Source organism: Pleurodeles waltl, chromosome 3_1 (genome assembly GCF_031143425.1).
Source record: "Pleurodeles waltl isolate 20211129_DDA chromosome 3_1, aPleWal1.hap1.20221129, whole genome shotgun sequence".
In the NCBI taxonomy this organism is placed as follows: domain Eukaryota; kingdom Metazoa; phylum Chordata; class Amphibia; order Caudata; family Salamandridae; genus Pleurodeles; species Pleurodeles waltl.
Window position 1 is genome coordinate 1,153,847,163 of NC_090440.1, and position 12,891 is coordinate 1,153,860,053.

A 12,891-nucleotide genomic window follows, 5' to 3' on the forward strand; every position below is an offset into this window, starting at 1 on the left:
CTGCCCAGGCGGGTCTGGGTAAATCATATCGTACAATAAATCTTTACAGATCCGCTATTTCTATGAACCATTCTAATATTGATGGCAAACCTATCGGGATCCATCCCTTAATTTGTGTCCTTTTAAAAGGAGTCAAGCTCTCGAAACCTCCTACTGCCAAATACTCCCATGTTTGGGATGTTTCATTGGTTCTGAAACTACTACTTTCTTGGCCAGACAACCCAAGTCTTTCCTTGAAAATGCTTTCTGCCAAACCCACTATGCTTCTATGCCTAATTTCTATCAAAAGAGTTTCTGATGTTAAGTCCCTAGATGTGTCTGCTCGTCAGTTTCTACCGTCAGGTGTTTTATTTCACATTGCTAAACGCACCAAAACTAATTTACATTCGGTATTCTACCCTTTTTTCCCTGATAAACCAAAATTATGTGTGGGTCTTTGTTTAAAAGAATACGAAAAAAGAACTGTTAACCTGAGAACGTCCTCCTCTAATCAACTGTTGATTTCCTTTCGCAAACCTCACAATCCAGTGACTTCCGCAACCCTGGCTCGTTGGGTCAAATTGATTATGTCCCTAGCGGGAATTAACACTTCTATTTTCGGAGCCCACTCCTCCAGGGGGGCCATGGCCTCTAAAGCGTTCGCTTTGGGATCTAGTTTGGAGGACATTCTCAGGTAGGCAGATTGGTCTAATGATAATGTTTTCAAAACTTTCTATTGTAAACCTGTTAGAACTGCTTCTTCAGTAGTTATTGATAAGCTTTAAACTCGCATAATAGAGCCTCCGGTCTTGTCATAAAATGTAGATTTTCCTAGTAATTTATGACGGAATGTCTTAATTTTATTAAAGACACGGAGGCGAATATTATCCCACCACTGTACTTTTTAATATGTACTTTCTCTTTCCCTCCCAGCAACTCCTGCATTGCCTCCAGCTTCCGGATAACGCTGCTGGCTCCATCCTCGCCTCTTTCGAGAAGAACCCACGAGATATGTCATCACAACCTTCTCAAGATCACCTTCCTATCCCATCGTACTCTCGGTTTATTGCTGTGGTTCAAGAAGTTTGTTCCGTTTCCTTGGCTTTGGCGATTGTGGGACTTATTTATCCTTTGTTTTATGATTCTTTCTGACTTGCTCGTTCAAGAAAAGAGGGCTGTTTGCAGTCAAGTGTACACTCTATGGTTATGGCCTCAGCTGATTGGTCCATCATTGGTTCTTGTTTTACTCCCATTGGTTATCCTGTTGCTAACCCTGTTGGGAGCTGTAGTTTCTTGACTGCTGCTATTGGAAATAAAGTAAGAAAAGAACGCATAATATTCGCCTCCGTGTCTTTAATAAAATTAAGACTTTCCGTCATAAATTACTAGGAAAATCTACATTATATTACTCTTAAGTGTAAAATGGAAATCCCAATACATTGAATATAAATGCATACATATATTATTTTTCAGTCAATAAATGTCATCATGAAAACATGCACATAACCATTCTACATTTCTACTTAAAAGTGCACCTTGAATAATATAATTTTGATGCACCACTTTAACATGAAAACATTAGTGCATGTTACATATGTCGTTGATTGCATTTTCATGTCACTTCCTGAACACATAGTGGCACAGTCAAGAAATGCTATCTCGGGGCGTGGTCTGGCCGCGATCCATGATGGCCGTCTGAGAGCCGAGCTCCGCACGGCGGCGGCGCTGGGGGCGTTCCGAGGGACCCCCGAGTGCAGCGGGGCCGACATAGGAGCTGGGGACGACGAACGGCCGACATTTGTGACGCGGGGGGAGCACCCTCCCCGGAGACGCCGGGCGGAACGAGGGGAGCAGGCTTGAGACCTACGGCAGGCCTCTAAACCACGACCTGGAGTGAGGAATCACCCCGACACGGAGAGACGCGTCCCTCGCTGAAGCCCGAAGTGGGGGAGCGCGCCCTCCGTCCCTACCTCGACCACGATCGCTGCCGAAGGGGGAGAACGGAGCCGACCAACATCACGGCCCGGAACAACAACGAGGCTGACGACGCGCCTCCCAGTGCCTCTCCACCCTTCTGCCGGGGGTGACGGGACCGGTGACAAGAGGCCTCACCACCAGCGGAGCTCAACGGACGGCTATCCCCACCCCCCCCCCAGCCCTACCTCCTCCAGAGAAGGCCCCCTGAGGAACGACAGAGGTGCCGGAGAGGATGGAGAGGTGAAGGCAGAGCCGGTGAGTCAGAAAGGATGAGAGATATACGGAGATGAGGGTGGTAGATGAGTGAGAGAGGGGCCGCGAGTGAGGAGAGAGAGAGAGGAATATAACAAAGAGCGGAAAGAGGAGGAAAAGTCATTGAGGCACGGACAGGCACCCCCTTGGATCCCCACCTGCAGGGAGAAACCCGCAATGCCCAGAGGCAAGACGGCGGGTAAAGTACCGTGCAAACCCGCTCGCCAACTACTCTTCTCTGAAGCCCTGCGCCAACAGAAACATCCTGCTACCGCAGACTCTCCACCCCCCTCACCCGACACCATGTCAGACAACACTCAAGGAGCATCAATGAATCTTATACTGCAGGAGATATCGGCAGTAGGCCGCAAACTGGAATGTATGGGCACTGCCATGTGAGCATTAACAGCGGAAACGAGATCCATGCGCTTGGAAATAGCGGGCTTCCAGTCACAAATCTCCGGACTGGACCATCGAGTAGCGGCTGTGGAAAGTCAAGTGGTTTTACAGACTGACAGAGATCAGGAACTCTTGTACCTTTGCAGCAAGTTAACCGACTTTGAGGACCGAAGCCGCAGAAACAACGTCCGCTTCCTTGGATTTCCGGAAGGCATTGAGGGTACAGATATCCTCTCTTACCTGCGAGACATGCTTCCCAAACTAGCCGACATAACATTTGACCCCCCTCTGGAATTTCAAAGAGCGCATAGACTTGGTCTCAAGAGACAAAACGGAAAAGATCGTCCTCGTCCAATCATAGCCTGCTTCCTCCGGCACGGGCAGGTCCGCCAACTGTTACAGCTATCCCGAAGGCAAGGTCCACTCCGGCTCGGTCCCCTCAAAATCCGCCTTTCAGCAGACTTCTCCAAAGAAACAGCAGATCGTAGAAGAGCCTTTCTCTCCCTCCGCCCTCGCCTTCGCCATCTGGACGTTAAATTTGGCCTCTTCGAGCCATCCAGGATGTGGATAACTAAGAACGGAGAGTCACAAACCTTCTATGACCCAGAGGACCTGAAGTCATTCCTAGAGGGGTTGCATGATCCGACACAACCCATGGAATCAACAACCCTATCCCCCCAAGACACACAGAACCAAACTAGGGGAATGGGCCAATTGGAAATTGCGCTGGACACCGACGGAAGACCTACTACAGACCCTCAAACCAGGGGCAGAGACCTGGAGAGATTAACAAAAAGTTTTGATGACAGGGGCCAAGTTCTACAGGTGGTGGTGATGCACACACAGCTGCCGGACAGAGACAAGTCCCAATCCCCTTTGAAACCCTAGGTGCCTACTATCCGAAACCAACATGGACACAGTTTTCCTACAAGCCCTCGATATCTACAACCACAGACTGTCATAGAAACGTTGCAGGAAACATAGGAACTTTGATGAAAGAGTCCTGACACAGAGAAATGATGAGTACTCTATTTTAATGTATACTCTTCAGACATTGTACCACGGAGAACCGCCCCCCCCAGATGGCTTTAACCGCCTCGGACTGCTTAGACTGTTCGGATTGTGTGATAGTTTTTGTTGGCTCCCGATTACATTTGTTTCTCAACGTGTCCCCCCTTCATGCCGGGTAACACTTACCATATCCCACATCACTTCTCCCATCTAGAATCAGGATCTATAACGTCCTCTGGAAAATATGGGAACTGACGCAATACCCTTGCACACTACTGGCTTGCCCTGGCAGGGTTGGGGCAAAATGATTCTGAACTGGGTTTTGAGCTCTAGACCCCGGTCTACTAACAAACGCAATAGTGACATAATGATGGGCGCTGGTGCAAAGCAGAACAGACCACAGATGCCAAGTCCCGGAGCATATACATGCCGCAACCCCTCAGAATAACCAAGGGGAAGCGACCTCAGTAACAACAACATCTGCCCCTGTCATTTCCTCGTGCTTCTCCCATCACCCCCCCCACACACACACAGGGACGTGGCCAACATGCGACCGTGACTGGGTGGGAAACGTCCTGTTTAGCTGCACCCCACCCTCACCCGACACGGAGAATGTGCCAAGAAAAAGCGGGGTGGCGATCCTCTTACGCAAAACCCTCCCTTTCACGGTCGTCAAATCGAGGACAAACCCCGAGGGTCGATACATATTTACCAAACTGAAAATCAGGGACTCAACACTGTGTGTGGGATCAGTCTATGCACCAACAGGTCCCAAACGCCTCTTCTTTCTCCAGCTCAATTGACTTCTAACCGAGATAGGGGCATCCCGTTACGTTATAGGAGGAGACTGGAACCTAGCAAGGGACGCAGCATTGGACAGGACGGGGCCTCTAGACACGAGTAACAATGCAGACAGGGCCATCCAGTCTGATATACTCGCGGATAATGGTTTGGTTGACCACTGGAGGCTGACTCACCCAACGGACAGAGAATTTACCTTTCTCTCGCCGGTGCACGGTACCCAATCACGGATTGATTACTTTCTCCTATACCCATTATCTTGTGGCCCACACCTTGGGGGAAGACATACTGGAGAGAGGCCTTTCAGACACTCTCCAGTCCTTATAGCCATCCGATTAGGCCTGGTATCCCCGGGCCGAAAACCCTGCAGATTAGCGATCCATCGATATCGATCCCCCCAAGGTAAGCTGCAGCTACAGGATCATGCGACCACTTTCGCCCAAGACAACCTCGGTACGGTTGATTCAAGTCGAACTATGTGGGCCGCAGCCAAAGCCTCGTTACTTACGGGGACAGCTCATGCGGGATGCGGCGATAGCGAACAAAGACAGAAAAGAGCAACAAGCGGCTCTGGAACTCGACATACGCCGACTAACCAGACAATATACAGCACACCCCTCCCTTCCAGGCCGCCGAAGTCTAGAGCAAGCCCAAATGGCCCTTAATGAGCTATACACCACCCAGGCTGAATTCGCATTACAGAGACTCCAAGGGAGACACTACGAACAGGGTGAGAAGGCGGGACGACTGCTTGCAGCCCAACTCCGTCAAAGAGCAGCCGCTCTAGCCATCCCAGCCATTCGCTCTCCCTCCGGGGACATACTGACCCACCCGCAGGCCATTGCAAACAAATTTGCCCAATTCTATAAACACCTTTACACGCCGGAAACCACGACCAACCTAGCGCAAGCTACAACCTTCTTAAAGAAGCTAGACCTCCCCTCCCTAACAGACGAGGGCCGCAGCCTACTAGAAGGGGGAATAAGCAGACAGGAGATAGATAAAGTCATCTCTGACCTCCCGTACCACAAATCACCCGGAGAGGACGGATACCCTGCAGAATTTTATAAATGGGTAGGGGCAGGGGCGATTGATATCTTATGCGAAGCCCTCAATGAAGCCTGCGAAACACAGACATTAGGGGCCATATCCAATAATGCCACAATAGCTGTCATACCGAAGCCTGGGAGAGATCCTTTATTATGCAGCAGCTACCGACCCATCTCTCTACTAAACGGGGACATCAAAATTCTAGCAAACGTCCTGGCAAACAGATTACGTAAAGTAATCCCGTCCTTAATACACTATACACAGGTGGGGTTTGTACCGGGCAGCACGTCTAGGAACCACCTACGAACCCTGTGCCATACATTATGGGCGGCCAGAGACTCCCCGGAGTCGGTGCTGGCCCTGTCCTTAGAGGCCGAAAAAGCATTCGACCGCATAGAATGGCCCTACTTATTTGCAGCCTTAGAGAGATTGGGTCTAGGCAACAAATTTATCTCCATGGTACGACTGCTCTATGATCAACCCGCGGCCAGAGTCAACTGCGGAGGCTTCCTCTCAGACCCTTTCCCTATCCGAAGGGGTACACGGCAGGGGTGTCCCCTTTCACCTCTCCTGTTCCTTTTGGCAATGGAGCCCTTGGCGGCAGCTATCCGGTCCTCCCCCTCCATAACCGGCCTACCACTACACAAAGGCACCTCCAAGATATGCCTCTACGCTGACGATATCCTCTTAACACTCCCGGACATGGAAAGATCCATACCGGCCCTATTAGAGGTAATCGAGGACTTCGCAGCCCTATCGGGATACCGTATTAATTGGGACAAAAGCGAGGCACATCCGCTATCGCGAGTAACCACAAAAGCGGCACTCCTAGCCTACCCATTCCGGTGGATGCCAAAACATCTTAAATACCTAGGAGTGCTTGTTAACCCTGGACTGGCACACATGGTGGCGGACAACATTGACCCTCTCATCACGCGGGCGAAACTGGACTTTGCGAAATCGACCCAGTTAGGCCTCTCCATGTGGGGCAGAGTACAGGCGGTTAGAATGGTGACGGTACCCCGCTTTACCTATATCCTAGGTCTCCTGCCCTTACAAGTGCCCCTCTCCACACTAAGAGGCATTGATGCACTAATTAGATCATTCGTGTGGGGCACAATGCGACCACGGCTATCACCAGCCAAGCTTTTGGCCCGCCGCATAAACGGGGGAATGGGACTCCCATCGGTGGAACACTACTCTTTAGCCCTCCAAATGTCTCAGCTATCCAATACACTATCGAATATACCAAATCCCCCCTTGTGGATAGCAGTGGAAAAACAACTCCTGGCTGTGAACGAAGGACTCGGTGGACCCTACCGTGCAGACCTCCTAGCCACTAACTCAGTGAATCCTATCCTGGCGGCGACCAAGGCATCCTGGCAAAGGGCCCACCGACTGTTTGGGGTCCACCCCCTCATACATGCCCAAGCGCCCCTGTGGCACAACAGTGGCCTACGCATAGGTGGCGAGGTACTCCATTGGCCGCAATGGAAACAGGCAGGCATCCTCACCCTCTCACAGGTCCTGGAGAACGATGTGCTCAAACCCTTCCCCAAGTTACGGGAGGAGTTCGGCCTACACCCGAACCAGGAATGGAGATACATGCAACTTAAGCATTGTCTCTCCCAAAGGAATACACCTCCACTGCGGGGATCCCTCCCCTCACCGATAGTGGCTTACCTGCAGCAATGGGGACAATACAAGGGAGTAATGTCGGGTCTCTATGATCTAATTATTCTACGGCTTTACTCCCAACCGCTAATGGACAAACTACGTCTACGGTGGCAAACCAGGCTGCAGCAGGATCTAGACCCAGATGATTGGGAAGCTACCCTAGAGACACTAGACAGAGGCACCCGGGAAGCACGCTTGAAATTCTGCCTCTTCAAAATCTTACATGAATGGCACTGGTCCCCAGCGAAACTGCATAGGACCGGACTCCTCCCGCATGCGAACTGCTGGCGATGTCCAGAAAAATCCTGTGACCTGATACATATCTTAGTAAACTGTACAACAGTACGACCACTCTGGGATGCTGTGAGCTCCACTCTGGCTGAAGTAATGTCACTTCCGTCACCACTTCCTCCTGCCCTCATACTTCTGCAAGATACGACCTCCCTACCAGACCTCCCTAGACCACACAAGAGACTGTTGCACACAGCGTTAGCTACTGCAAAAATTTGCATACTCAGACATTGGCAGTCAGAGACCCCCCCAAGCCTGGAGGAATGGATTACAGCCATGATCCGCACTGCTATGCATGAACGGATCATCTATAACTTACAAGACCAAGCTCAAATATTCCTACAGGTATGGGCTCCCTTCCTAACAAGGGGGCAATAGTGCCCTACCCGGAACCACCATTGTTCCCTTCTCCCTTCCCTTTCCCTCCCCACCCCCACATGCGTCTTTCCCCCCTTCTCCCTCTCGCTCCCGTACCTCCCCCTCCCTCTGTATTTCCCCCCTCTCCCCCTCCTTATCTCCCCTTCTCTTTCTTCTCTTTTCTCTTCTTTTCTCCTCTTACCCTCTTCCCCTTCTTTTCTCTTCTTCCCCTTCTCCCCCTCCCTTTTCCTACTGTTTCTTCTTCTCCCTTCCTTTTTCCCTCTTTCTTTCTTTCTATCCTCTCTCTCTTTCTCTTTCTCTCTCCCCCTTGCCCCTTATCCCCACGTCTCTTTCTACATACCCACTAGAGTCCGAACGTCGCCTTCCAGCAACGCTCCAAACAGATCTCCATTGTAGATCCTCTTCCTATGTCGTCTGATAGTCACCTGATCCCAACCGAAACTGACCACAGAGTTGACATGAGCTGCAACACCCATTATCCGCGCAGCGACATCCCTCACTTCCCAAGGTAGCACTCCCCGGTCCTCTCGTCTGAACAGGTACAACCTACCCTTTACCCTTATATCTTTATCCTTTTTAACCCCCCCCACATAGCCTAAAGCATGTTGGAAGCGAACTCTACCTCAGGTTTTTATATTACGATTGCTACCTTGTTTGTGCCTTATGCGTTTTCTCTTCTTCTTTGGTTTCCTAATATCACTGATGTGCAACTACTCTCGATTGACGGGACCCTGATCCCACTGACTCTGTATCATATTGTGTTATTAACAATAAAAGAAAAGTTTAAAAAAAAAAAAAAAAAAAATGCTATCTCAATAGTTAGGTTTGAAACATAAAGGCAGCTACACAGCACTTTTCTCTCCATGGAGGCAGCAGGGAGCTGTGTGCATGAGCACCCAAAAAGGAGGTAATCAGAGAAGGTCTATATTTCGTACGGCAACATGTATACAGGAAAGATGCTGTCACATGAGTCAAATTATGCCAAATGGGTCAGAATAGGAATTGGGCACTTGGGCAGTTGCCCTGTACTGTATTTTAAGGCAGATACACTGCCTACTGCTGTACAAATACACCGCATGAGTGAGGAGAAAAGTAGTGGACCAGGGTTCAAAGTTGGAAACCTGAGCAGAAATTATACAATCTTTAAAAGGCCCAGATTTCACCTACTCCTTCAAGAGCAAAGGAGGGCAACATGTTTTTAAGGAGTTCATGTGCCAGGCTTCTGCATTTAATACTTTGCTACAAAAGACAGGTGAGTACAAGTTGTATGAGTTCTATGACAGTTTGTACAACAGGTAGTGCCTCAGATCCTACTCATACTGATATCCTGTACATTTGAGGATTTGGTTGAAAGCCAAAGTGCTTGGTAGGGTGCCGCCCTAAGAGCACAAGAACAAATCAGCTTTCCTTATGTTACTCTTCTGTCTTTACTCCTCCAGGTGAGCCTAGTACTTTTTATGATATGCTAGAGATGCTTGCTCTTTCTAGAGGAGTCATACTCCTGCCCACCTAGAGTTTTCTTCCTGACAAATTCCACTTTCATTATTAGTAGGAATGACATTTTGGGGTAATATTTCATGGTAACAAAAAGAAAATGCTGGAAAAGGAGAGTTACCCTGCTTTCATTGTTTTAACTAGGTCAGCAGTCCGCTCGCTCTTCTCCCAATGGCCTCATACCCACTGGGAATTGATGAATCGACTGTGGATTGTAATGCTACCCTGAGCATTTGCCAGTGGTTCTTTGTAAGCATTACTCCCATCACCTTTTGTGTGTCTGAGATCATGAATCTAACTTACATTTGTGTACAGCAACGAACACGTGTAAATAAGTTTTAATCCAAAATCAGATTTTCATAAATTTACAAGCAAGGAGCATCATGCCTGTGAAGCACATAGCGGCCCTCAATAAGAGTTTTGTGGGTGGCGGAGGCCACCCGCCAAACTCTTCCCGTCCTCAGACTGCCTGTGCGGCTTGAACCCCACCGGCACCAATAGAACTTGAACAGGGCTTTAAAATTGACGCTGGCTCCTATTGGAGCCGGCTCCAGTGTGGCGGTGCAGCGAGTGCAGCAGCACCCGTTGCGCATTCAAGTACCCGTAATTTGGGCAGTGGAATGCGTGATAGGGCTGTGCATGGGGGCTGCTGCACTGCCCGTGCCAAGAGCATGGGCAGTACAGGGGCCCCCAGGGGTGTTAACTGCATGAAAAGGCAGGAAGATGGGGGCTCCTAATCCCCAGGGCGGCGCTGAAAGCAGCTCTGCCCCAGTGGATGTGAAACCACCAGGTCCGCCAGGCTGCCGGCTTGCGGCATTCTGGCTGTGTCGATGGTCCGACCGGGGCGGCTCAGTCATAATGTGGCGGTGACACTGCCAGCCTGTTGGTGGCCATAGATATGTTAAGTCACCAGCAAATATTTAGACCATATCAGGTGTGGGTAAGGCTTTGGAGTGCTGTCGCCTGTATGTTATGGATATTTTCATGTAGTTCAGGTGTTCTAATGTGTATCAGAGTCTTGGTAGTGTAGAGGTGCAGAGTTTAGGAATGGATATGGTGCTGTGAGTAGTGGTTGAATATTTTGGGCATGTTAGACAAATAATGGTCTTCAGTTTATAGTGTTGTATGGTTTTCAATCTCTTTGAGTGTGCTAGTAATCTATTACATATGTAAGCAGCCACTAGTGGACATTACTGTGCATTAGCCACCACAGTGAGGTTCTTATGCATATGATGTGAGTTGAGCTTAAGTCTGAATAAATTGGAGCAGATATATCTGATGTTAGGTTTGTTGAGACCACAATGGCTTCTAATTACTCCCTCAGTAGATTCATGTGTGGTATATCTGATGTTCCTGGATCAAGAAAGATGTTATGCAGTGGATGGGTTTAGTGCCTTGCCTTTGGTATTCAGTTTGTTACATGTTGAGGAGGCTGAAGTAGAAGTGAAATGTGTGGATTATGTGTGTGGTTGTGCTGGAACAGTGTGGTGTGGTGTGATGTGGTAGAGAGGTGTGCTTCCTTCAGTGTGTTTTATTTGGTCAGATATGACTTATCTGGCATTATTCCCTCTTATTAGAGTTGCACCATGATAGTGTAGGTAACTGTTTGGCTTGCATCTTCATTTTGATGAACAATGCAGTTAAAGGGAAACATCTTATTGGCCATTGGCATTGGGTTGATTTTGAAATAGAATATTTTGAATGCATGTTGTTGTTTATTGTTGCTGTTCAGATGATGAATTAGTTTGTTATGTTACTTTGTGCAGATTTGCCGAGCACATTGTCACACTGGAAGGCATCCTGGAGCTGAGCAGGTATGAACGTAAACAAACCTTGGTCCTAGTGAGACTACTCAAAAAGCCAGGTCTTCAGCTTCTTGTGGAATTCAGGAAATGAGGAGTAGGCTCTTACGTGCAATGGCATGATGTTATATACTTTATGAGCAATGTAGGACAATACATGAGGGAATTGTGCAAGTGGGAATCTGGACAAGTGGAGGTGTCTGGAAGGTTTGTGAAAGCAGATGCAATTGTTGAGGTATTCTGAGCCAGGGTTATGTAGAGCCTTAAAAAAGTGTGCATGAGGAGTCTGAATTTTACTAGTTTCTGTATGAGAAGCCAGTCAAGCTCCTTAAGGTTTGGTGTGATGTGAATGCGACATGGAAGGTTCAGAATTATGGAAGCATGAGGCTTTGATGAGGTTGACTTCGTTGGTCGCGTCAAGTTTACGCTTCATGACAATACCAATATTCTTGGCATGGGTGTTCAGTGTAGGTGTCCGTCTTTGCTCTATTGGGTACCATGTGGAGTCCCATGGTGAAGTGCTCTACCTGAAGATAATGATTTTGGTCTTGTCAGTGTTCAGCTTCAAACAGTTTGCCTTCATCCAGTTGCAGATTTCAGTCATGGAAGCATTGGACTTTTTCTGTGTTCTGGACGTCTTGCCTGTGAGCTTGAGAATGAGTTGTCTGTCATCAGCATAGGAGAAGACGTTGATGTTGTGAGAGCAGATGATATTGCCTAGAGGAATGATATATGAGTTGAGGGTCAGCACAGGGAGAATCCTTTCAAAACTCCACAGATAAGTTCACAAGTGTCTAAGGACTAGTGCCAAGCTGACTGACTGGGTCCTTCCCATCAAGAAGAAGCATACCCATTGGAGTGCGTGTCCTTGGATTCTGATTTTATCAGGGTATTGGATGAAAAAGTGGTGGAAACGCTACGGAGAGAACCAGGACACTTAGGACCCCTATGTGTCCTCTGTGCAGTGTCATGCTAATTTAATCTGTGATCGGATGGGGGCAGTTTCTGTGACGTGGTTGAGTCTAGATCTAGGATGAGTGGTGTTGAGGAATTGGCGGTCATTGAGGTATTCACTGAGGTGTCTGTTGATTATTTCTCTTAGACCTTGACCAGGAATGGTAGCAGGGAGAACAGTCTGTAGCTAGCAAGCGTTAAATGATCTGAGGAGGGTTTCTTCAACAATGGGATGACAGTTGCATGTTTCTAAGCGCTCTGAGAAGGTTGCACAAGAGGTGGAGGTGTTCAGAATGGGCATGAGCATTGGGCTGGTGTATTGTAGTCCTCTGGAGTAGGTGTGGTGAGGACAGGGGTCAGATGGGGCTCCTGAGTGGATGGACTTCATGATGGTGTTGGTTTTTTCTGGGTTGATGAGGAGCCATGTGGTTAGCATTGGTCCTTTGGATAAGATCGGGAGCCATTTGATGAGGTATATTGCGTCTGGTTGTGGATTGTAAATTACTGTAAATGGCTGTGATTTTGTTGCTGAAGAATTGAGAGAGATGTCTGCATTGGCTCACCAAGGGGGTGATTGAGTTGGAGTTGGTTTCCGGTGAGAAAACAATCCTTCATGATGGTGAATATTTGCTGGTGCTGGCATCAATGCAGCCCACCAGAGCTGTGCGATTGGTGGTCTGGATCATTCAGGGGTGCATTTCATGGTGGATTTGAAAGTGCTTCTGTCTGCATTGTCCTGGCTCATTCTCTGTTTGCACTCCAATTGTTTGCAGTGGAATTTCATCAGTCTGAGCCCCTTCTTGTACTAATTAGCCCAGAGTCCAGA